General features: G+C 40.1%; 1 protein-coding gene and 1 long non-coding RNA gene across 6 annotated transcripts in view; one reads left to right on the forward strand and one right to left on the reverse strand.

The window, feature by feature from the left end:
• Positions 1 to 9352, reverse strand: part of LOC142138983 (polymeric immunoglobulin receptor-like) — an 85564-nt gene extending 76212 nt beyond the window's left edge. For 2 of the 5 annotated variants that reach the window (XM_075196176.1, XM_075196177.1), the window contains exons 1-2: positions 9249 to 9331; positions 6183 to 6272 (exon numbers count right to left, since the gene is read on the reverse strand). The gene's annotated coding sequence lies outside the window, so the exon portion shown is untranslated. Of the gene's footprint in view, positions 1 to 6182; positions 6273 to 9248 lie in introns of all 5 variants that reach the window. The other 3 variants (XM_075196175.1, XM_075196178.1, XM_075196179.1) reach the window with 3 other exon arrangements.
• Positions 1 to 22239, forward strand: part of LOC142138984 (uncharacterized) — a 35218-nt gene extending 12979 nt beyond the window's left edge. Inside the window, exon 2 of the long non-coding RNA XR_012688141.1 lies at positions 22078 to 22239. This is a non-coding gene — a long non-coding RNA (uncharacterized LOC142138984). The remainder of the gene's footprint in view (positions 1 to 22077) is intronic.
• The last annotated feature ends 1265 nt before the right edge of the window (positions 22240 to 23504 follow it).

Genomic DNA, 23504 nt, shown 5'->3' on the forward strand with positions numbered 1-23504 from the left:
TCAGACTATCAATCAACTTTATCACAAGTGTGCTTGCAGAGCTCTAACTTGTAATTACTCTGGGGGATAACTACAAAGGAGACAGCATTTCACTTGTACATGCTTCTAATGGGACTTAAGACTTTTGGCAAACAGTAGCTTTTTTATATCCTATAATAAAATAAGTGCCCGGTATTGGCCAATTTGGCTTAATGGGCTGTAAATAGCAAAGTCTCCCTCTTGCATGGCGAATGTCAGTACAATGTGCTTTTCACAAATCATGGAACAAACGCAGTCCACTTTTAGTTAATTAGATTTTACGTACTACTTTTGTTTCTGCTGTCAATCTGTTAGGCTATTACTTCCTCTGTGAGACAATAGGTTCGGAGATGGGACGGCAACATTAACATTATTAAAACAACATTGTGAATTTGTTTCAGTATGTCATTGTTATTGCCAAATAATGAACAATTAATTATTGTGCAGTTTTTTGTTTTTTTTTAATTTTCTGACTTTAATTTACTCTCTGTTCACTCTTTCCAATGTTTTGGTGCTCTTTTAACTATTTGTTGGAGCTAAAAAAGAACCAGGTACATTTAACTAAGCAACATATAAACCAACGACAGTTTGTACATTGTAATATTACTTAATACTTTTCTATTTCATGTTAATAGTGTACTTTGAACCATGTAAACAGCTTTGATGTACCTCCTTAAACCCAATCAATCTAGTTCATGAGAATTGCAGTGCATATAAATTTGCATTGGCACAGTCCTCTTCCTGGTTACATTGTGACTTTGGCCAATATTGATATAGCCTGCCCAAGGAGACTTAAGCAAACAGCTTTATAACTGGTTTCTCTGTGATTACAGCAATATCTATTTTTTCAGCCCAAGCTCAGTCATATCTGTTCAGTTATTTATGAATAAATTATTGACATGGCTATTGGCAACACAACAAAGTTGGCCTTGGTAACTGATGATTGTAATTATAAGACCTATCTCACACTGATGAGCTCTAATGAAAACAAATTCAATCATTACTCAAAAACAGGTTACAATTAGCAATAGAAAATGCTAAATTTAACAGCTTCTGATTGAATAACCAGCTAGATTAAGACACTAGTTACATCACGGCTGAGCACATGCAATTGCACCAGCATGCAAAATCAGCATTTTTTTCTGCGGGCCACCTTTTTTTTTTTAACATCCTGGACTTGCAAGTCTTCACATCTATAAATTCACAAATACCCATGCAATAAAAACAGGGGTAGGCATTGTGTCCATTTAGGAATACTCTAGTGAGAGGTGCACCTGAGTGCACAGTGGCAGAAAAATCACCATAGACTCAATGCAATAGTGAAAATTGTCACATCAAAACCCAACCATCTACCACGTTATAATCACCCCTTTCCATAAAATAAGCATTTAAGTTTTTTAAATGTTCTAAACTGGTTCATTATTCATGTGCTTTTGCAGTGTGGAAAAGACCTAGAGCACTACTCCTCCGAGCATGTACTGTGCATTAAAATATGTCCTCTTTAACCCTTTATCTTATTTCAATAAACTAATTCAGCAAACTGAAATCTCATTCCTGCACTGTTCCGCTCCATATCACTTACCCTCACTTCAGCCAACTCCTTCCCTCAGCTTAGACAAACTTTTGGTTGACAGCAAACCCACTCGCCTCTGTCGAAATCTAGATGTTATTTTAACAAATTGAGGTGCATGACAGGGGTACATGCAGTGGGGGATTCTGGTTCTCCAGAAACCCTCCCCTCTGCGAACGAACGGGCACTAAAGATTGCCCCTACACAGCAGCACTGTACTGTACAGAAGCCGCGGCACTGTCACAGAGGCGTCCTCGGCGGTGCTGTATTGTACTACAATACAGCACTGCCGCGGATGCTTCTCTGACAGCGCCGCGGCTGCTGTACAGTACAGCATCGCCAAAATGGAGCTGCTGCGCATGTGCTTCCGCATGCGCAGCAGTTTTCTCTCCTGCGTTTGCCCCTGCATGATGGGTCCCAAGCAGTTTTTGCACTTCACAGCAGATATGTTGGGCCTGAGTTAATAAGGAAAGTAAGGCAAAAAAAAAGGAGTAAAATGTTCTCTAGGACAAACCATGTTACAATGCATAGGGTGCAAATTAGTTTATTATTTTGCACATAAGGAAAACACTGGCTGATTTTTCATGTAGCACACAAATACTTGATAGCTTTATTTTTACACAGACATGTCTGGATAAATTAGAGATGGTCACTGACGCCCATGTTTTGGTTTTGTATTCGGTTTTGGATCTGGATTACCTTCGTGTTTTGGTTTTGCTTTTGGTTTTGCAAAACTGCCCTTGCATGTTTTGGTTTTGTTTTTGTTTTGCTATTTTGAAAAAAATACCATTGTTTTGGTCTAAAATAACCTAATTTAGTGCTCCACCAGTTTCTTAGATAAGTGAGGTAATTCTTAAGCTAATAAATTATGAAAAAAACAAGTTAATCCCTGGTAGGCCGTCCTTAATTCGAACACTTTTCTGCAAATTATACAGACAAACCTGGTTGTCTACCTCCTCCATCTTTGATTATTGACAATGTAGCCATCGTCTTTGCACCCTACACTTGTAGTTGAATATTAAAAAAAGCAGCCTGCACAGTCTGTGGAACTAGAAAGTAAAATTAAATGGACCACGGTAGTTTGGTGGCTATCTATGCCCCCCCACCCCCCTCCACTTGTAGTTGAATATTAAAAAAGCAGCCTGCACAGACTGTGGAACTAGAAATTCGAATATACAAAGAAATTGACAAAGGCAGATTGGTAACTGTCTGCATCAGATCCCCTCTCCACTAGGAGTAAAATAAAAAACTATTCAGCCGTTATATAATCTAGAATATAAATAGAAATTGAGAAATGCAATTTGGTATCTGTCTGCATCATAATCATCAACATCCTCATTAGCACCATCGTCGCCTACACAAATCTCCCCCTCATCCTCTTCTAATTCCAAAGTGGCATCCTCAATTTGTGTATCAGCTGCTATACTCGGGCTGTTCAGGTACCCATCAGCAGAACTGCTGAAAGGGCCCTTCTTTATGGGTACACTAACAGAATGCTCACGATTAGACATACCACTGTTGGATGGACTCTCCACAGGGATTGGTGTCATTTGTGAATCAGAGCAAACATTATCCTCTAATGCCTTACTGTTATCTTGCAGCTCGGTTTTGCAGTAGTTGTGCACCAATTGTAGGCTCAGTAACTTTTTGGGATCTGCCACTAATAGCCAAAGGTGAAGGCCTCATTCTCTCTTTGCCACTGCGTGTGTAGAATGGCATGTTGGCAATTTTTTTTTATCGGCACTTAACTTTTGCTCAGTAACACTTCTTTTTCGCTTCATCACAGTAAATGTTTTATTTTTTTGTTTTTTTGGACTGATTTCGGAACACTGTGTAGTTTGACATTGCCTTGCCCAGATGACGCACAGGGAACACCAACATCAGGACTGGTGACAGAACCTGGTTGCTCATTCTGATCATATGTGGACTGCTTTGAATTCATTCTGAGACCAAAGCACTGTGGAGTGCTACAAATTAGTTGGTAAGATACTGCTGACAGATAGTAATTTTGACAGCCAGAAATATTTATGCATAATTATGGGGGACACCCCAAAAGCACTGGGGAGTGCTAAAAATGATTTGGTAGATACTGCTCACAGATAGTAATTTTGACAGCCAGAAATATTTATGCACAATTATGGGGGACACCCCAAAAGCACTGGGGAGTGCTAAAAAGTATTTGGTAGATACTGCTGACAGATAGTAATTTTGACAGCCAGAAATATTTATGCACAATTAGGGGGGACACCCCAAAAGCACTGGGGAGTGCTAAAAAGTATTTGGTAGATACTGCTGACAAATAGTAATTTTGACAGCCAGAAATATTTATGCACAATTAGGATGGACACCCCAAAAGTACTGGGCAGTGCTAAAAATTATTTGGTAAGATACTGCTGACAGATAGTAATTTTGACAGCCAGAAATATTTATGCACAATCAGGGGGGACACCCCAAAAGCACTGGGGAGTGCTACAAATTAGTTGGTAGATACTGCTGACAGATAGTAATTTTGACAGCCAGAAATATTTATGCACAATCAGGGGGGACACCCCAAAAGTACTGGTGAGTGCTAAAAATTAGTTGGTAGATACTGCTGACAGATAGTAATTTTGACAGCCAGAAATATTTATGCACAATTAGGGGGGACACCCCAAAAGCACTGGGGAGTGCTAAAAATTAGTTGGTACATACTGCTGACAGATAGTTATTTTGACAGCCAGAAATATTTATGCACAATTAGGGGGGACACCCCAAAAGCACTGGGGAGTGCTAAAAATTAGTCTGTAGATATTGCTGACAGATAGTAATTTTGACAGCCAGAAATATTTATGCACAATTAGGGGGGATACCCCAAAAGCACTGGGGAGTGCTAAAAATTAGTTGGTAGATACTGCTGACAGATAGTAATTTTGACAGCCAGAAATATTTATGCACAGTTAGGGGGGACACCCCAAAAGCACTGGGGAGTGCTAAAAATTAGTTGGTAGATACTGCTGACAGATAGTAATTTTGACAGCCAGAAATATTTATCCACAATTAGGGGGGACACCTCAAAAGCACTGGGGAGTGCTAAAAATTAGTTGGTAGATACTGCTGACAGATAGTAATTTTGACAGCCAGAAATATTTATGCACAATTAGGGGGGACACCCCAAAAGCACTGGGGAGTGCCAAATATTGAAAAGAAAAAAAAACTCTATCCTCCTCTCTTCGCTAGCGATTTTTGTTACAACAATTGGAATAAGAATATTGGATTCTCTGTCCCTGCTCTAATCAGCTTGTGACTACACCCTGCTCTCTCCTCTGTCAAATGGCGATGGATTGCTGTGGAGGCGTGTATTTATAATCTTGAAGTATCGCGAGAACCGAGCCCCGAGATCCGACGACGTCACGATGGCGTTCGGCCTCGATTTGAATTCGGAGCAGGTGGGAGAGTACCGAGCTACTCAGCTCGGTACTTGGATACTCAAAGTTCGGGTGGGTTCGGTTTTCGGTGAACCGGACCCACCCATCTCTACTATAAATCCACATTTTAAATTTACCTCCCCCTCCAATGCAACATGTTTTTTCCCAGGTGCAAAGTTACTCCTTTTTTATGCTTTACTCTACTTACTTATTCTGGCCGATTGAGCTTCTTAAAAGACATCAGCTATATTTTTATTATTATTTTCCCCAAGTCATTGTATGGTGGAGAAAGTGGCAAACAAAAAACAACAATTGTCCAGTTAGAAGTCTGCAGCTGATCCATATCATCATAGGTGGGACATACATTAGAGGAGAGACAGAGCAGAAGGTGGAGGCAGCATAACTTCTGGGCATATCTATTTCATCTTACTGGGCACATTGTGAATGTCCCTTGTAAAAAAGCTATGTGTCTCCAGCAGGATTACTGGGCACGTCCATGACATTTTGTTGAATAGCTTTACTATATCTAGTTCACACTTAGTCCTAAATTACTGGCAAGGTTGGAGACCCACCAGACAAACCACAATTATCAAGTTAACATTAAAGTAACAAAAAAAATCAAACAAATGTTTTTTGCTTATTTCTCACTATGTGATTAAATAAAAAAAAAGGATATTTATTCTTATATGCAAGCTAAAGAACGTATGATCTCTTCTGGAAAAAAACAAACAACAATCAATTTACATTCATATTCAAAAACTTTCTGCTAAATCAAACCCAACCATAAAACATTACTTGGCCATGAAGCGGGAAAACCCTCCAATAATGAACTGGTTAGATAATTTGTAAGGCATTTATGATACAGAGGAGAAGGAGCACATAGTTTTATATATTCTCAATAAAGTTATGTATATTAATAACTGTATGCTGCAGTTAGGGTTTTACATAAGTTTTTTATTTGCATTAATGATTATAGTATTTAGACTTGTTCATTTGCCTTACAAAATATTTTTTGCACGTGTCCACAAAAGAAACCACTAGAAAGAACAGCACTGTGAGAATACTCTAAATTATATAGTGTAAAATTTTAATCAATGCATTAAACACACTTCATTCTGCAAACATATTAACATGTCACTACAGTAAAAGTCTGTATTCAAAGTTAGACAGGTTGTGCATTTCTCTCTTACCTGATCTTGCAGTGTAGACTACCTGCTGTTCTCACTTGCTTCTTCTTGGAGTGTTGTTGTCATTCGGCTGGCTTCTGGAAACTTGGGGTCCTGTATTGAATATGTGCAACAATTGGATTATAATGCAATAGGTTAAAAAACCCTGAATGATTCAAACACAAACACAGCACTCCATTATGTCAAAATAAAACAGCCCCTAGTACAGGCATATATTGACAATAAAATATATGAAAATTATTTATAGTCATAAACTAACATCTACCAGCCCAGTCTGTCTAGTATTTAGCATTTTAGTAACAGTTGAGACCACAAAGAGCATCCACATCACCACCACCACACAATACAAAGATCATGCGCCCACAAGATATTTCATCACCTCCACCCGCCAGCCAATTTACCCCTCCAGTCATTTTTATCAACCCTCACCAGACAGTTCATGACCCTCTCCATCCATTTCATCACTGACCCAACCATTCATTTGCTTACCCTCAGACAGATAATCACCCCCTCTTAGCCAATTCCTTAATCCCTCCAAGCCAATTCATCACCCCCAGCAAATTCATAACCCCCTAGCCAATTCATCATCCCCTGCAGCCAATTCATTATCACCCCTAGCCAATTCATCATCTTCCTGCAGCCAATTATTCACACCCCTCCTCCCTTCAGTCATCTTCCACCCTCCATAGCCAATGTATCACCTCTTTCTCTCCCCCCCATATATTTAAAAGCAGCACTTACTTTGCTCTCTTCTGGTCCTCTTCTTTCCAGCTTCCGGAACTTCTTTCTTCTTGACAGGCAGCCAGCAGCATATGCGATGCTGTAAGCTGCCCTGTCAGTGTGACATGGTCTGTGTGGTTAATCTGGTCACATCTGATAATCTCTCAAGACCAAACCAAGCAGAGTACCGCAGCCGCACTGGCAGGGAAGCTAACAGCATCAGATTTGCAGTTAGCTGCCTGCATTAGCCTCACTGAATATAGTGACAGGGTACCTGCCCCCTTGAGTTCGAGGGTGGCCCAGATAAGTAAAAAAAATAAAAAATGCTCGCCAAAGTGTGCAGGCACTGAGTTCCCCCAGGACCCAGTGCCCCAGGCTGCAGCCTGATCAGCCTAATGGTTGATCAAGCCCTGCTTATTTCAGCACATGAAGTGAAACTCTGCTGTGGATCTAGCTAAATTGTGTTTTTGAAGCTCTTGTCTTGCTGCTTCATAGATGCAGGTAGATTTACTTTTGAAGAACATGTCCATGTCCAAATATTGATTTTTACCCACATTATAGATCAATTATGTTGACCACCTTAAAATCACTTTTAAAATGACCCCAATGACCATGCTGTGAAAAGCACACCCCAGGCCTGATTCAAGTACAAACGCAACTTGCATTTTCAAAAAGAGCACAGAACTTGAGCGTAATTCCGACCATATTTAAATCCAAGCATTCTACCTAAACGGTACTTGCCTTTCTTAGACAAAACAAATTGCAATGTACACACAAGCATATGTACAATACAAGGTCACATCAGAACGCATTTTTTTTTACAGTAAAATTAAAGAACAATGCTTAACAATATAATCATAAATAGAGATATGGATTTCCATTTTTCTTTTACATTAAAAACATAAATAAAAATGCTTTCCATGTGTACTGTACATACAATGCGTTTTTATAGACTATCTTACATGCATACACGTTTTGTGCCAGCTAATAACATGCATCTGTGTACTTTTTAAGACTATGCCGTGTTAGTCATTACTATCAGCAGGCATTTGCATCTGCCCTGTAGCAGGTGCAAGTGATATAGCTGAAACGAAGTGTACTTATAAGAAACCTAGGACTTGAATCAACCGCAACGGTGCCAGAACACTCTAACTGTATATTGCCTACGTTCATCCGACCCTTCCTTCCCCCATTCCCCTATCAAATCATAGGCAATTGGCATAAGGTCCATTTATGGGCATGTGCAGAGCTATTTAATGTAAGATACGCTATGCAAATGAGCATAGGTCTGAAATTGAATCAGGCCTCATATGTTTTTACAGGAACCAGGTGAAAAAAAATTCCTTATTTTTATTTTGTTTCTGTTGGATACACATTTTCATGGCTGCCATGGTTACCTCACTATAAGGAAATATCCCAATTGTGTAAATGAGCCCTAAAGGGGCATGGTAAATCAATCGATAAACTTACATTGGTAAAAACCTTATAGATTTCCTCTGTATGTCTGACCACTAAACCTTACTTGCACAACTGGCAATTTTGTTGTAAAATGTTTTAAGCAAAACAATTTCTTGGATCAATTGCCAGACAGATTTTTTATCTTTTTTCGTCAATCATGTCATATGTCAAATTGTCTTTTGGTGAGCAGACCAAATAAGTACAAACATTGGCATACAGGATTTTCTGCCCTAATTAATTCACTTTCATTTGATCAGAATTGTATTGTCTAAAACAAACATTTTGTGGCTCAACATGCCCAAATTGTTGGCTAATTTGGTTGAAGACAATGCAATTAGCAGACAAAATCTAAATGTTTGTGAATAGCTTTATAATGGATTTATGTAAAGACAGATTGCCAGTAGGATTTTCTAGTTAATATAGATATCAGGGAATAACATTTTCTATATGCAATGGCCCAATCTCTTTTTTGAGGCATTTGTTTTGAAATGCAATTCGGCAAATGTGCAAGAAAACTGACAAAAATACATAAGCTAAGACAGAATGAAACAAAAGTAACAGCAAATTAATACAGTCACAGTTGACACATTTAATGAGAAATTAATAAAAAAAATGTTCTACCAACTTTGTGTTAAAAGCCCCACTAGTCTTCACTATAGTAAATTGAACTACAAAAAATATTTTGAAATAAACATCTTTCACATATTTCTTTGTTTCCTAATTTTATTAGACAGTAACTACATTTATAAGAAGACCAATGGTAATATTGTGTTAAAAACACAGAAATGACAGGTGCATATGAAAATGGATACAGAGCATAAAAAAATGTCATGCAAGTGTACACAATATTCTTCAAACAGTTATGTGAATCTGTAATCTACTGTTACTTACAAGTTGTTCCTCTGGGAGGACAAAGTTATGTTGAATCCTCTCTCCTGCACAGCTCTGTCTGTTCTGAGAAAGGAAAGAGCGCCAAGTGCTTTTGTAGTTCTAACACTTAATTGTACCTAGGTACGCCTTTATGCAAGTCACAGGTATGACAGCTGAAATATTTCCACTGCCCTACACCCAACATCAGTTATATTGGTCTATGTTGGATTTCCATTCAGCATTAAAGTTGATCAGCTGAGATCACTAGACTGAATCTCCTCTCTAGTCCCTCATAAGCATGCTATTCTTTATTACTAGCTTTCTGTTCCTTTCCTTCCCAGAAATATTACATTTGTGCTGCTCTTGTCACTGGTTAGTACTGTTAAAATGTTTAATATTTAGATCTGCATCTTTGAGAAATATTTCCTTTTTGTTAACTCAAGACTGTTAAAATGTTTTTGAAGAGGACATGTAATACCATGTAATGCCATAATATTTGTATATGATGAACCAAAATATCACATTGCAGATCCCACCTGTTTCCTAAAGTGCATTTGTTTTAATAAAGCATGATCACTTGCTGTGGTGAAGCTGTTACCTAGTTCAGCCAATGCTGGGGGGCGCCAGTGGTTATTCATTTGGGTAAATAAGTTCAGCTTTTATCTGATATATTACATTCTTTAATTTTCCTAGACAACCAGAGTCCGACCAGATACGATTAGATGATGACAAGCAAACTTGAAACTCTAGTGGGTCAACCAGGGTCTGGCTGGCAAATTTTAAGCTCGGCCCAGCAGCCTATTACAAACATTTTTAACTTGAGAAAATTTGTAATGTATTTTTGAAATGAAACAAAACCATATATACAAAATACAGCCGTTAATACAGTAAACATTACAATCAGTGTTGCTTAAAGAAAAAGAAAAAAAAACATACAGAAAGATAAAACATAAACCAGAAATAGGTGAATAAGGGGGAGGAGAAGGGCACAAGATGGGGAGGGGGGGTCCCCTATTTAGAGACAAGTAATGACTCGAAAATGTGTTTTCAGGATCACTGAGGAAAGTAAAGCAAAAAAAATTAGTATCTTTGAACCTTGGCAAAACCATGTTGTATTGGAGGAGGAGGTAAATTTAAAATGTGAGGACAAATTTATAGTTGGGGTAGAGCATGTTCTAGATTAACTTTTAATGTCAGCTGTCAAGTATTTGTGTCCTACATGAAAACACAGCCTGTATTTTCCTTATGTGCTAAATAATAAACTCATTTGCACCCCTTGCATTGCAACATGATTTTGCAAGGTTCAAAGTTACTCATTTTCTTGCTTTACTTTCCTTAATGAATCAGGCCCACCATCTCAGTAGGAACTCTAAGGACTAGATTGGGGTCGAAGATACCTTGGGGATCTGATGTGCCATGTAATAGTCATACCATGGGTTATTAGGAACATTTTAAAGAAAAAAAATTGCAGAGGGTCGACTGACCTGGCCAAGGCAAGCAGCCCGGGTGGACAGATGCAGGGGGGCATTTGGACACAGATCTTATAAGATCAATGATACAATGATTCAATATGATCATATGCAAGTTAAATTTGCTTCACACACTACCATATTATACATACAACCAGCCACTGTGGTCAAAGACTCCGATCACTAATTGTATGTATAGTATGGTAGTGTGTGAAGCAAATTTCACTTGCATCTGATCATATTATATCATTGATCTTATAAGATATGTGTAATTTGAACCTCCACAAACATTGCCAGCATAAGTCTATTCTCAAAAGTTGCTCCACAATCTAAAAGTGAAACTTCAGGAAGAATGAGCTGCAGCCAAGCATTAACATTCACTTTTATTGACAATAAAAGAATTTAATGAACTGAAACAATTATTCAAAGTAAAAACACAGACATCAACTGTTAAATAAATTTGACTTAATTAATGAAAAAAGTTACACATGAATTGGATCGTACCTGTAAGACAAGTACAAATGCTTATTTAAAGGACACCAGAGATACAAGAATCAAACTTTTAACCGGTTGTTACATTCAAAATTTGCTTTTAATGAATTGCAAGCAGACTACTAGTAAGGATCACTGTAAGTGATACAGTATTAAGCCAATTGTATAATACATATTTTACAGGGCAATTGAGGATACATAATTTCAAAGGGATCACAAGATATTCTCTATTATCAGCCATTCTGAGACTAAGATCTCATTCGGAGGACCATTGCTGAGCAGTATTCCACTTGCATTACAATGAAATGTAATGCGAATGAACCACTATTAAAATACTATTGGCTATGGGTCAATATTTCTACAGTGCTGTCTGTATATGGCAGAGAGGAAAACAGGAGATTGAAGTGCAGACAAAATCACTTGTTGGGCGCTAAAAGCAGCTGGTTGCAACATTCTTTAGGAAGGTTACAAACAGGAAGTACATGTGCTGTGCATGGCAAAATATCTTCCTTCCCGTTTACACAGGATCACAACTTTGTTTGAAATATCTTAAATTCTGATAAGCTTTTGAAACTTTAACATATATATTTTTGTTTCTTAGCTCTTTTATGCCATATTTTTAGTTAAAATATAAGATTAGGCTCTGTTTGTGTAAAGGAAAAAAATTGTACAATTTGTGCAAAAGCAATGATAAACCAAAGGTTAAAATATAAATTGCTTGTATCCCTAGAGCAGATCTCTCAACTGTCCTGATATAGGCGGGATAGTCCTGATTTTGGTGTCATATTATTACTATACAGCTCCAAAAGGTGGATAGGGTTTCAGCTATAAGCCAGCCAGGGAGCAAATGTATAGCACACCAGTTCTACATTAGCCTTTTAATAGGGATGTTCACTGACACTCCTGTTTTGGTTTTGTTTTTGGATCTGTATTAGCATTGTGTTTTGATTTTGGTTTTGGTTAGCCAAAACCACCTCACGTCTTCTGGTTTTAGTTTTGTGTTTTTTTTGCAAATAATGCTAAAAAATGCTACAATCACATAATTTGTTTTTTTTGTTCCTACATTATTATTAATCTCAATAAAATACATTTCCAGTTAATTTTGACCGGTGAGGTGGTCACAATGTTATTTTCATCCAGTTTAGGCCAAAGACTGCAGCGAGCTGGCCGGTTACTAAGCCACAGAGCAACAGCACAAACACACAGCAGTTTATAGCACATGTATGAAACATTGCACACAGCACTGGCAGAAAAGTGGTACAAGATGGAATTGTCCTTCAGCCTTCAACCTTATGCTGGATATTAAAAAGTACATGTACAGTTTAACAAACCATGTACTTCAGTGACAAGGACTGCCACTTTTGGGCTTAAGGCAGCTAAGCTAACAGTGCTGTCAATGGACTCTACAGTGGCAAGATGTTGTTGTCATCATGCTCACACTCATCCTCACTCTCATCAGTGTGTACATATTCCTCACACAATATTAATTCATCCCCACTGGAATCCACCATTACAGAAGTCTCTGTACTTTTATGTAATGGCAGGTAAAGGCCTTCATCGTGGAATTTGTAGTTCATTTTGATGAGTTGGATACTAAATTATGATCCTGATAAAGACAACACTACTACTGGTAAAAGCCACAGTATTGATAGTGCTATTAAATGGGGAATCCCCTTTAACAGCACTAACAATACTGTCACTTTTACCACTGACGTCATTCCGGTGCGCCGGACACTCAATCTTTCTAATTACTTGCAAGTCAGCTTTTCCAACAGTCGGCCTGCTGAGGATGTCGGGAATGCCAGTTTCGTGATGACGCTGTAGGGGTAAGTAGTGTCGGTGTGGTGGTAGAAGGGAAAGCGACTATCACCGATTTTGATGAACTTCATCTTTTCTACATTTTTAGGAAATAGCCTCCTATGCCGATCGCTGACAAGGTTCCCGGCTGTGCTGAAAGCTCTTTCTGAGTACACATTGGGGGGGTGGACTGCTTAGGTATTGCAAAGTGTACATGGGTCTCCAAATTTTATTTTTTTTCCTCCCAGTATGTAAAGGGACTGTCTGGCGTGTCTATTGTATGCTATCATTAAAATAATCCTCCACCATTCTTTGGATGTTGATAGTAGGATCATGTTGAGTTAAGGCAAAGGTGTCACAAATTTTGGGCAATTCTTTTAGACCAGACGAGATGTCAAAATGTTGTGCTGATTCATCTGCATCACCACTGGGTCTCTTGGGAAAGCTACATTTTTTTTTACTGTCAGCAGATGCCTGTGAAACGGAAGGAGAAGACGTTGTCGTTTCATGTGCCATTTGAGCTGTCAACTTGTTAACCAGGAGTTCATTGCATCTCTTCAGATTTTGGTCAGTTGGAAAGAAAGAGAAGTCCTCTTAAACCTAGGATCGAGCACAGTAGCCAAAATGTTGTGATCAGATTTCAAGATGTTGATAACTCTTGGATCCTGGTGAAGTGAATAAAGTACTTGATCTATATGTTTGACATACTTAGAGGAATCACTTTGTTTCATCTCCTCCTTCAATTTCTCAAGCTGCTTTTCCAAAAATCGAATTAAAGGAATCACTTCACTCAAGCTAGCAGTGTCTGAACTACCTTCACAGGTGACTACTTTGAATGGTTTCGGCACCTTGCACAACACGGAAAGTATTCTGCAATGCGCTAGACTAAAGTACATTTCCCCTCCTTTCCCAATGTCATGGCATGTTGAGTAAGCGTGGATGGCTTTTTGCTGTTCCTCCTTCTTCAGAAGCATATAAAGGGTGGAATTCCACCTTGATACCACCTCTTGCTTCAGTCGGTGGCAGGGCATATTAGATTGTTGTTGCTACTGCTGCAATCTCCTACACACTGTTGCAGAAAACCGAAATGTCCCGAACTTTTTCGGGCCACAGACAGCATCTCCTAAACGTTCCTGCCATTTTAAAAAAACCCTGTACCACCAAGTTGATTGTGTGAGCAAAACAGGGTATGTGATGGAATTCACCTTGCTGTAATGCAGGGGCGAACGCAGGAGTGTCAGAGGGAAGTTTCCACCCCCGACCCAAAAAAACAAAACAAAAAAAAACGAGAGAGAGCATGTGCAGCAGCTCCGTTTTGGCAGCGCTGTCCTATACAGCAGCCGCGGCGCTGTCAAAGAAGCGTCCGTTGCGGTGCTGTATACAATACAGCACCGCCGCGGACGCTTCTTTGACAGTGCCGCGGCTGCTGTATAGGACAGTGCCGCTATGGTGGCCACTTAGTTAGCGCAGGGGGGGGGGGGGGTTTCTGGAGACTCAGAAACCCCCCCTGCGTGCGCCACTGTAATGCTCTCACAATATTGGTGGTGTTATCAGAAATCACATATCCTGAGGAGAGTCCAAGAGGGGTAAGTCATGTTGCAATGACATCCCTTAGTTCTTCTAACAGGTTGTCAGTGGCATGTTACTTAGTGAAGTCGGTAATACACAGAGAAACCTGCCTCTGAAAGATCTGGGTGTAAATGTATCAAGGTCCGATTTTGAAAATCCAGTGATTTCTTCGGCAGAGTTGAAACTCGCTGAAAAATTTGCTTTAAAAATCGCTAAATACAACACGCTGCTTCCTACCTGCATGATTAGTAAACACATCACTGTTAAACTGCCTGTCTATTCAGCCGGAGGTCCGGCAGCTGTGAAAAGTGTTAAAATAGATAAATGTAAAAAAAAAAATGCGTGGGGTCCCCCCGTCCTACTATTGTTAACTCTAGCGCTGCCAGCCTACTGCTGGTTGCATAAAAATCGGGGGACAATTTGCATGGGGTCCCCCCGAATTTCACTCAACCAGCACTAGGCAAATCAGATGAAATGAAGTCTCGTAGTGACAAAAAAAATCCTATATTACGACCTTGTCGGTCCCAACACGGCCAACGATTTACGATGAAATATTCTTTACATTGTCATTTGCAAACTGATAAAAATTACACTGCAACATTACCTATTATTTAAGATTATATTAAGTCATCTGTTCACCGGCTGGCACTATAGCAGGGGGACACGCCATAATGACATATCAACCCCAGGCTGTTCAACACTGGACTGGGCTGCCTAGGGAGTGGGGTCTGCCGAAAAAAACGAGCACCCCCCCATCTAAGATCACCCAGGATTTACCTCTAGGATTTACTAATCACGCAGCTAGGAAGCAGCGTGTTGTCTATGGGATTTTAAACCTAAACACAGGAGGATTTGCTAAATACGGGAGAGTTTGCTAAACACGGGAGTGTTTGAGATCGCAGCAAATCGCCAGAGATGACCAACGATTTTGAAGATCAGAGTAAACTACAATGTAGTTTAGAAAGCCTTCTACATTGTACATGGGTGCATACTTACATTACCCCCTTAACAACAGCGATAATACCGTCGCCATGGTGAATGACGTCATCAAGTGGAGCCGGCTTCTTACTTGATCGTGATTGGCTAAAGTCCTTTTGAAGAGGAGTCGTCATCGGGGATGGTCGAGAAGGAGCCCTTCGGAGTCCTCATGTCAGGGTACTCAGCATCAATATGGCGTACCCCACCCCACTAGAAGAATATGCAATTTGAATAAAATAGAAAATTATTGCTTTTTTAGCAAATGACTACTGAGTTGAGTACACACTGCAAGTCAGTGTTTTTTGTGAACAACGCTGTCAGATAGTATACATACACATTAGTACAATGTGCAATTTGAATAAAATAAAAAAATAATTGTTTTTTTCAACAAATGACAACTGAGTTGAGTACACACTGCAAGTCAGTGTTTTTAGTGAACAACGCTGGCAGATATTATACACACACTAGAACAGTGTGCAATTTGAATAAAATATAATATAAAAAAGTAGTTTTTTTTAAGCAAATGATAACTGAGTAGAGTACACACTGTGAGCCAGGGATTTAGGTGTTGTGTTGCAGGATAGAAAAGTAATGAGATTTGAGAGAGTGTCAAGAACGATGCTAGTGCTACCCCTTCTGTGTCTGCTTGAGCAATGGCACCGGATCTGCTGGGGAAGGACTTATATATAATCCAAAACCCATGAGATTCGACGATGCAACAAGGACATTTTGCTTCGTAATCAGATCCCAGATCCGTAGAAGTGGGGGAGTACTAAGTCGAACCGGCCAGTACTCAGATCAACAAAGTTCGGGGGTGGGGGGGGGGCTCAGTTTTCTAAAACCCGAGCCTGTGCATCTCTACCCTTTAAAGCCCTAGAAAAGTTCCATCTGTTCTTTGTAGTTAGCTAGATTTTCAGACCACTCAGCTCCTAGGGTGTCAGGTATTGTTCTATAACCAAGTCCACACAACACTCATTACAGATTTATTATATTACTATACTTAAATTGCTGCTGGCGCCTAACTTTTGAGTCACATCTTGCCTGATTTCTTAAAACATCCTGCTTGCTCCAAGATTTGACCCACTGGCTCCTGATGTCTACATTATTTTGTTCACAACGGACAATCATGTAGGCAACAATGATAAAGTGATAATAATTATGATATTCTATAAGATTCACAACTATCTTACAACAAAGACAATGGAGCTACACTGCTAAAAAATCCATATAGATATTCCTGATTCTTAAATATTCATCTAAATTTTTGCTGTTTTTACCTTCCACCAATACTCTTTCAAATCGCTAAAATTACACCATCCAAAATCTAGAGGGTGGAGGAGAACCAGAAACAGGAGTCTATAGAGAATTGAACCCGAAACCTCAGCAAAGAGCAATCCTGTTTTGCCATTCTATCTTCTGATTCTCAAGAGCTTGAATCAAATCTGGTCATAGGATTGTGAAAGTGAGAGCACAGGATTTTCTGTCCTACAGTTTGCTGAGGAACAAAAGCTGTGAGCTAGTTTTGGGTTTCTATCCTGCTCTTCACTAAACCACCCCAGCTTTGAGGATGTGTCCCACCAAGGTGCCCGTCAAGAAGGCGAAGACAGAAGAAAGAAGAAGCAGGGAGCAGAACAGAAGAGAAAATAAGAAGAAAGACAAACAAGAAGATGACTCACTGTTCCTGGGATTCAGAGGCGGTGAGTTTTAATCTTCTTTTCCCACAGGTTCTGCCGCCGGTAACAGTAGGCAACTGAGCCAATCAGGGCTCAGCTTACCCTGCCAGCCAATTAGCAGCCGGGAAGGGGAGCCAATCACGGCTCCCCTTCGGCTTTTTTAATTGTTGGTGCCAATCAAGGCTCACCACCTCACCAAACAACGTGACAATGGAGCGTGACGTCGGTGCTTCAGCGGCTATATAAGCCGCTGCACGCCACCATCATTAGTTTAGTCTAGCTGCGGAGCCCTTCAGTGCGAATGTCTTGGGATGTCCAGAAGTAGAAAAGAAGACAACGTCGGCGGCAGTGGCAGGGAGCCCTTGTTAAGGCTAGGAGCTACCCTGACAAGAAATGAATCCCACAGAACAGAAGAAAGCCACAGTGGCAGAGGGCCCTTGTAAGGGCCATGAGATACTCTGCCGAGAAAACTCTGGAGGACAGCGTGCCGAACAGGAGAAGAGGCATCGCTTGCTGGAGGGTCTGAAAGACACTGGGGACAAGTTGAGTATCCTGCGCGGAGAAGGTAAGTATAGTTACTCCTCGTTGAGTCAGGCACATGGTCTTTGGTGCAATTTTGGCACTAGTGGGCAAGTAGTTGGCACAAGGTCCAGCCTCATTATGGAGTAGGTAGGGTTAATTGGGGCACAAGGCCCTATAGTTAGTAATTGGGCCATCAGGCCCTATAGTTAGTTATTTGTGGCACAAGGCCCATAGGTAGTTACTGGGTGTAAGACCATAGTGTTTCGCTGGGCGCAAGGCCCATAGAGTTTAGGCAGGGCACAAGGCTCTAGAAACAGCAGTGAAGAAGGCCCTTAGGTGTAGGGACGCACCAGGCCTCTGAGTTTAGTGGGGTGCAAGGCTCCTGATACTTTGAGAGGGTGCTAGACCCTGGTACGGTAGAAGGACATTAGGTTCTTGCGGTTAGAGGTACATTAGGTCCCTGTTGTTTAGCAGGGCAGTAGGCCTTGGTTGTAGCCCAGCACCAGGCCCTTATAGTTTGTATCAGGGCACAAGGCCCTCAGTTTAGCAGGGCGCTAAGCCTTTTGTAGTTAAGAGGAAACTAGGTTCTGTTCTGATAGAAGGGTACTCGACTCTTGATGTAGTGGGACATTTGGTCCCTTGTGAGTGAGTAAAGTAATAGACTGTTGAGAGTGGCATACAGAGCCCCTCACATCGGTCCGGAAGGGTACTAATAAAGTCCTGAGTTCCTAAAGTGCAGGCTTAGAGGCCTGGGTTCCAGGTGGCAGGCGGAGGCCTGCAGTGTAGCTAAGCACCGACACAGGGCAGGTAAGTAGCAGGAGCGGTCTATTCCCAGGGCAGTAAAAAGTGACCATTAGTGAGGTGGTCACTGGCACTTAACATACTGAACTGTTGTTTTGTATGTAAACTGTCTCTCTCTTTAGTATCTTGCCCTTTAGGAACCAAAGCTCAGAGTACTCTATGCATATGTATTGCAAGCTATGTTATGTTATCTATAATACCATTGACGCTTAAGAGCTCACTTTGCAGTGGAGATGTTAGGAGTTACTTTAGCATCATCTACCAGGGTTTTTAGTTTTGCAAACAATCCAGGGATGTATTACTGATGAAGATTGTAGGTGACCAATAAAGATGGAAAATGGGTTAGGGGTGTTTTTATTTAAAATTAAATGATGTTTACACACACAACTGTGTTATATTTAAATGTTTCTTTGGTGCATTACAGCTTCCAGCAGGTACTGGGTGCCAGGGCATGCTGATGCTTAAGGTTCCTAACGTGCCAGTTTGCCCTGGCAGCCATGGTGTTTGTACTACTACAAGCACCAGCATGCCCAGACACTTACTGGCAGTCTGGCTTTGCTGGGACCTGTAGTGCACCAGGGACAAAATGCATTTTATTATTAAAACTATTATTATATCCCTACACCCACCAATTAGGGATGTGGGAAGAGCCATAGTTATTTTAGTATGGGACTGGTTACCACTTGGGAGGGGGGGCACATTTTTTTCTGGATTCGATCTCCCTAGGGAATCCAGCCTGGGACTGATTTGGCATTATGTCAGGGGAACTTTACCTTTATTAAGGATGGTGGGCTTCTACAGTGAATTAAGGGACATAGTGGGCTTTTTATATAGGCTGCAGCTGCTCCTGAAATGTGAGGGGTGTGGCAGGAGGGAGACCTCTATACTGAATTAAGGGATGCAGCAGCGGGCCCCCTTTTAGGAGGCGCATCTGCCTCCACTCCCAAGATGTGAGGGCCCCATGGCTGTTGCCATTTGCTCCAGTCCCAGCCTTCCAGGTGCTCATCTTCCCGAGAGAGAGGTGCCCAGCTCTCGGGCAGAGAGCTACGACAAGGTAGAGAGGCTTCTGCAGTGTCCCTGACGACATGTAATTAATGATGTCACAAAGCTGTCAATGGAGATGAGCTGAAGAGATCGAGCAAAAAGAAGCAGATAACAAGAAAGGTATGTAAACTAGGGGTTACATAAAACCGGGGATGGAGAGTAATTGGAGAGGAGGCAAATGTTAGTTAGAGGATAATTTAAAATAGGGGGGAAGGAAGGGGGCCCTGTCTATTACATTTGTACTGTGCCCTGCAATTTCTGATGGCAGCCCTTGTGTTAGTGCCACAAGTCTAGGGTGGCAAGGTCTAGTACTGGTAAAAGTAAAATCAGGGGAACCCGTACTTTTTTGGATTTATGTCACATAGTGACTGCATCCCATATGATGATAATGGAATAATGGCTGTGTTGCCATATACTGTGTGAAGAAAGGAAATGATTATCATCCACAAAAACTGTATATCATGTATCACCCAAATACGAGATGAGTTAATATACTTGTTTTTCTGCTACCCTCATCACGCACTTCATTATGATTTAAAATGTGTTGTAGTTAATATCCAGTCAAAAGGAACAAATGTATTTTGGATATATTCAGTTATGCTCAAAATGTCCCTTCATTATGGTACAAATGTACATGACTACACATTTAACTTTTAAAAAAAACACACACACCAATTTTTTTTTAACACAAATAACTTTTTTCCCTAACAAATTGTGGGGAAACTCGGAAAAATGTTAAATAAAATAAATTAGGAATTATAAAAAAAAATTCTAACATTTCTACATTTTTATTTTAATACTTTTTAAAAAAATTTTACTAACACATGGGCAGAGGAGATGGAAAGTAGGGCTGGGGGAGTGCCAACTGAGTCATGTGGCTGTAAACTGGACCAGGAAGGCCTTCCACTGGCTGTCTTTTTGAGCTATAAAAAAAAAATTCCAATTACAATCTTAGGACATTTTTCAAACATGTATTAGCTCTATGAGTGTACTTTATTTCCCAGGCTCAGAAGAGTTCAGAAGTGTTACATTAAGTGAAACTCTCTGCTAAAGGTTCATGTACTGCTGAACAGAGTAGTAGCCAAAGGACTAATACTTTTTGGAGGCACATGTAGATACATATTGGGGGGGGCGGGTAGTTGCTTGGCAACAAACACCTATTAGACCCATCATGTCAGACACCTGTGGAGTGATAAACTTTGCCTAGGTTTAGGGTTATTCACATGTGTGAAATCAAGGCTTTCCGAGGACTACACTTTAATGCTGCCAAAAAAAAATATACTACATTATAACATTAATATACTACTAAGGAGCAGGAGGTAGAGGGTCTCCTGGCCCTCTACCTCCTACTCCTCCTCGGCCACCTCTGCATGCTCCCCCTTGCCCCATGGCATGTTTGGCGGAGGTTTATGTGGCGGAGGATGCCGAGGCATTCTGTTGGGATTAAAATGACACTTTAGTTTATTTATAAATGTTAGCTCTGTCTCACACATACATAGAGATATCCAGACAATGTTAGGTTCAAATGTAAAAGATAAAATACCACACATCGACCATCATTGGTCAAATAAACACACCTCTACACCACTTTTATTTGGACTTGACCTGAGAGGGTTATATGACCCAGAAACATCAACATTACGTAGCAGGCCTTGTACTTGGTCAAATGAAGGTTATTACAAGCCATATTCCTTTGAAATGAGCCTAATATAACAGCCAATTGAGATTAATAGAGAACTTATTCCTAGTAATCTCAAATTTGCAAGGAGCTCGGATTGTTTCCTCCTCGGGTCACTCCACCTCTGCCGGAGCTGCACAATTGTAAGCATGCAGTTAAATTCTAACCACAGGCACCTGTGGACAGCCATATATGCCCAGTTTTAATCTTCATTAGTAATGTACCGAGCTACAAGTCAATACAAATTGACCATTGCAACGGTTAATACCTGCAGCTCGGCACAGGCTTGCAAGTGATTGAGACTTTCAACATTCTCATCACTGATTGATTATTAGTGCACGTATGGGCGTATGTATGTTGTTCGTGGATTCATTCAATATCATATAAATAATGTGTGACTTTCACCTGTTAAGGAATTGCAAAAATCGACAATTAGGGGGCATGACAATGCCTAGCCATTCATACACAGGCAATCACAGGAGAATGCAATACCCTATATAACTGCTGGAGAGACAATCATTCAGCCCTGCCATTTTGCGATTTGTAATCACTTCAGACTACCTGGATTATTTGATCACACCTTTTGCTTGTAAATTCTTGGTTAATACCTGGCCCTATGTAAGCACTTTACAGCCCATTAAAGTATTGTTACTAATGACTGCCTTTCTACTCCTCTTTACATCAAAAAAGCCCACAACCTACCCTCCACCTTTGTGCCCCAAGTACAAAGATGGAGGGTGGGTTGTTACGTACAAGGCCCTATGTGAGCCACTTTTCAGAGCATTTAAGTAATTTTTACTAATGACTATCTTTTTATTCCTCTTTAGAATAATGTCGGACCAAGAACAACGAGGGCCAAGTCAGGCCTCTGACTCTTCCACTTCAACATCGAAGCAAAGGCAACTAAATTTCAGCCAAAGAGAGATGGAGGTGAAAGTTAAATCATTGGATGAAGTTGTTTCAAATTAATAAAAATCAATTTAATTGGTTTTATGTGAAAATAAGCGATTAATACGCTACGGAGTGGAAGGGCTTATTACGCTTTAACACTAGTGAACACTTATGACTACAGTTACACTTACACATACATTTGTAAATAGTTCACTTTAATAAAGTTCCAGCACATAGTCTTTTATTCAATTGTAATAGATTTACCAATTTAATATAATAACTTAAAGCAACTTTATCTGACATCTAAGGTTCAGGATATAGGAAAAGTATCATGTTTAGTGTCATACTAGTCCAATTTTTACCATCAGAAATCCGTTACTATTGGCTAAGCGATCGCACCCTGCGTATGCTAGTTATGGATGATAAAGGATTAATGCTCAAAATGATATTGTGTTTGGAATGCTAATAGGCTGGTTTGAACCAGTATTTCGGCAAGCTCCTGTAGGAAGACACGTAGGCAACAGTTGGAGTGAGCTGCCCCCCACCATTAGAGAGCATTGTTTGAACTGACTTATGACCTGCATTGCACTGGACAATCCTAAATCCTGAACAAATGAAGAATACTTTTACAATTGTCTTGTTTACTTTATGACATCATCACTTTTGTTTATGTACCACAAATTGTTTATAAACCAGGCACTATGACCATCATTCAGTCTGCATTGACCACAGGCTTCAGAACTGAATGACTGCTGGATCCAGTGCGCTGCGTATGTATCGGCTGTACTTTATGTTACTTTATTCAGTTTGCTACATCTTGCTAAATCTCTTTTGTGCGTTGGAACCACATTGATTGCAGCAGACAATATTTATTGATAGCGACAATACGAACATAACAATTTGAGTGCTCATGAGCGGAAATCACACTACCAGAAGATTTGGAAAACCTACGGATTTTGGTCTCTCAACAAAAGCTGTACAATGCGTCATAATCGGTTAAGAACGCAAATAGTTCTGTGCCTTTTTATCATTCTGTGTTGCAAAACCGAATATCCGCTTTGTGTAATCCAAGGTGCCTAGGGACAAGAAAGAAAAACAGTTTCTTTTTATTGTCAATTTGCAATTTTAAATCAGGTTTGTTTGCATAGCATACGCATATATATATTTCCTTGTATATTTACCACATGTTTGAACAATAGTATTCATTAGTTATAGTGAAATGAATTGTTAAAACCTCTGAGAAGTTAATACCGCCAGTTGGGAAAGTATTTTTCTCTACCGAAAACAAGAAAACAAAGATGTATGTGGATTGTGAATTATGTGATTGTGCAGATAAAGTAAAGTTAAGGATCCAGGTTACTGT

Source organism: Mixophyes fleayi, chromosome 2 (genome assembly GCF_038048845.1).
Source record: "Mixophyes fleayi isolate aMixFle1 chromosome 2, aMixFle1.hap1, whole genome shotgun sequence".
NCBI classification, from domain to species: Eukaryota; Metazoa; Chordata; class Amphibia; order Anura; family Limnodynastidae; genus Mixophyes; species Mixophyes fleayi.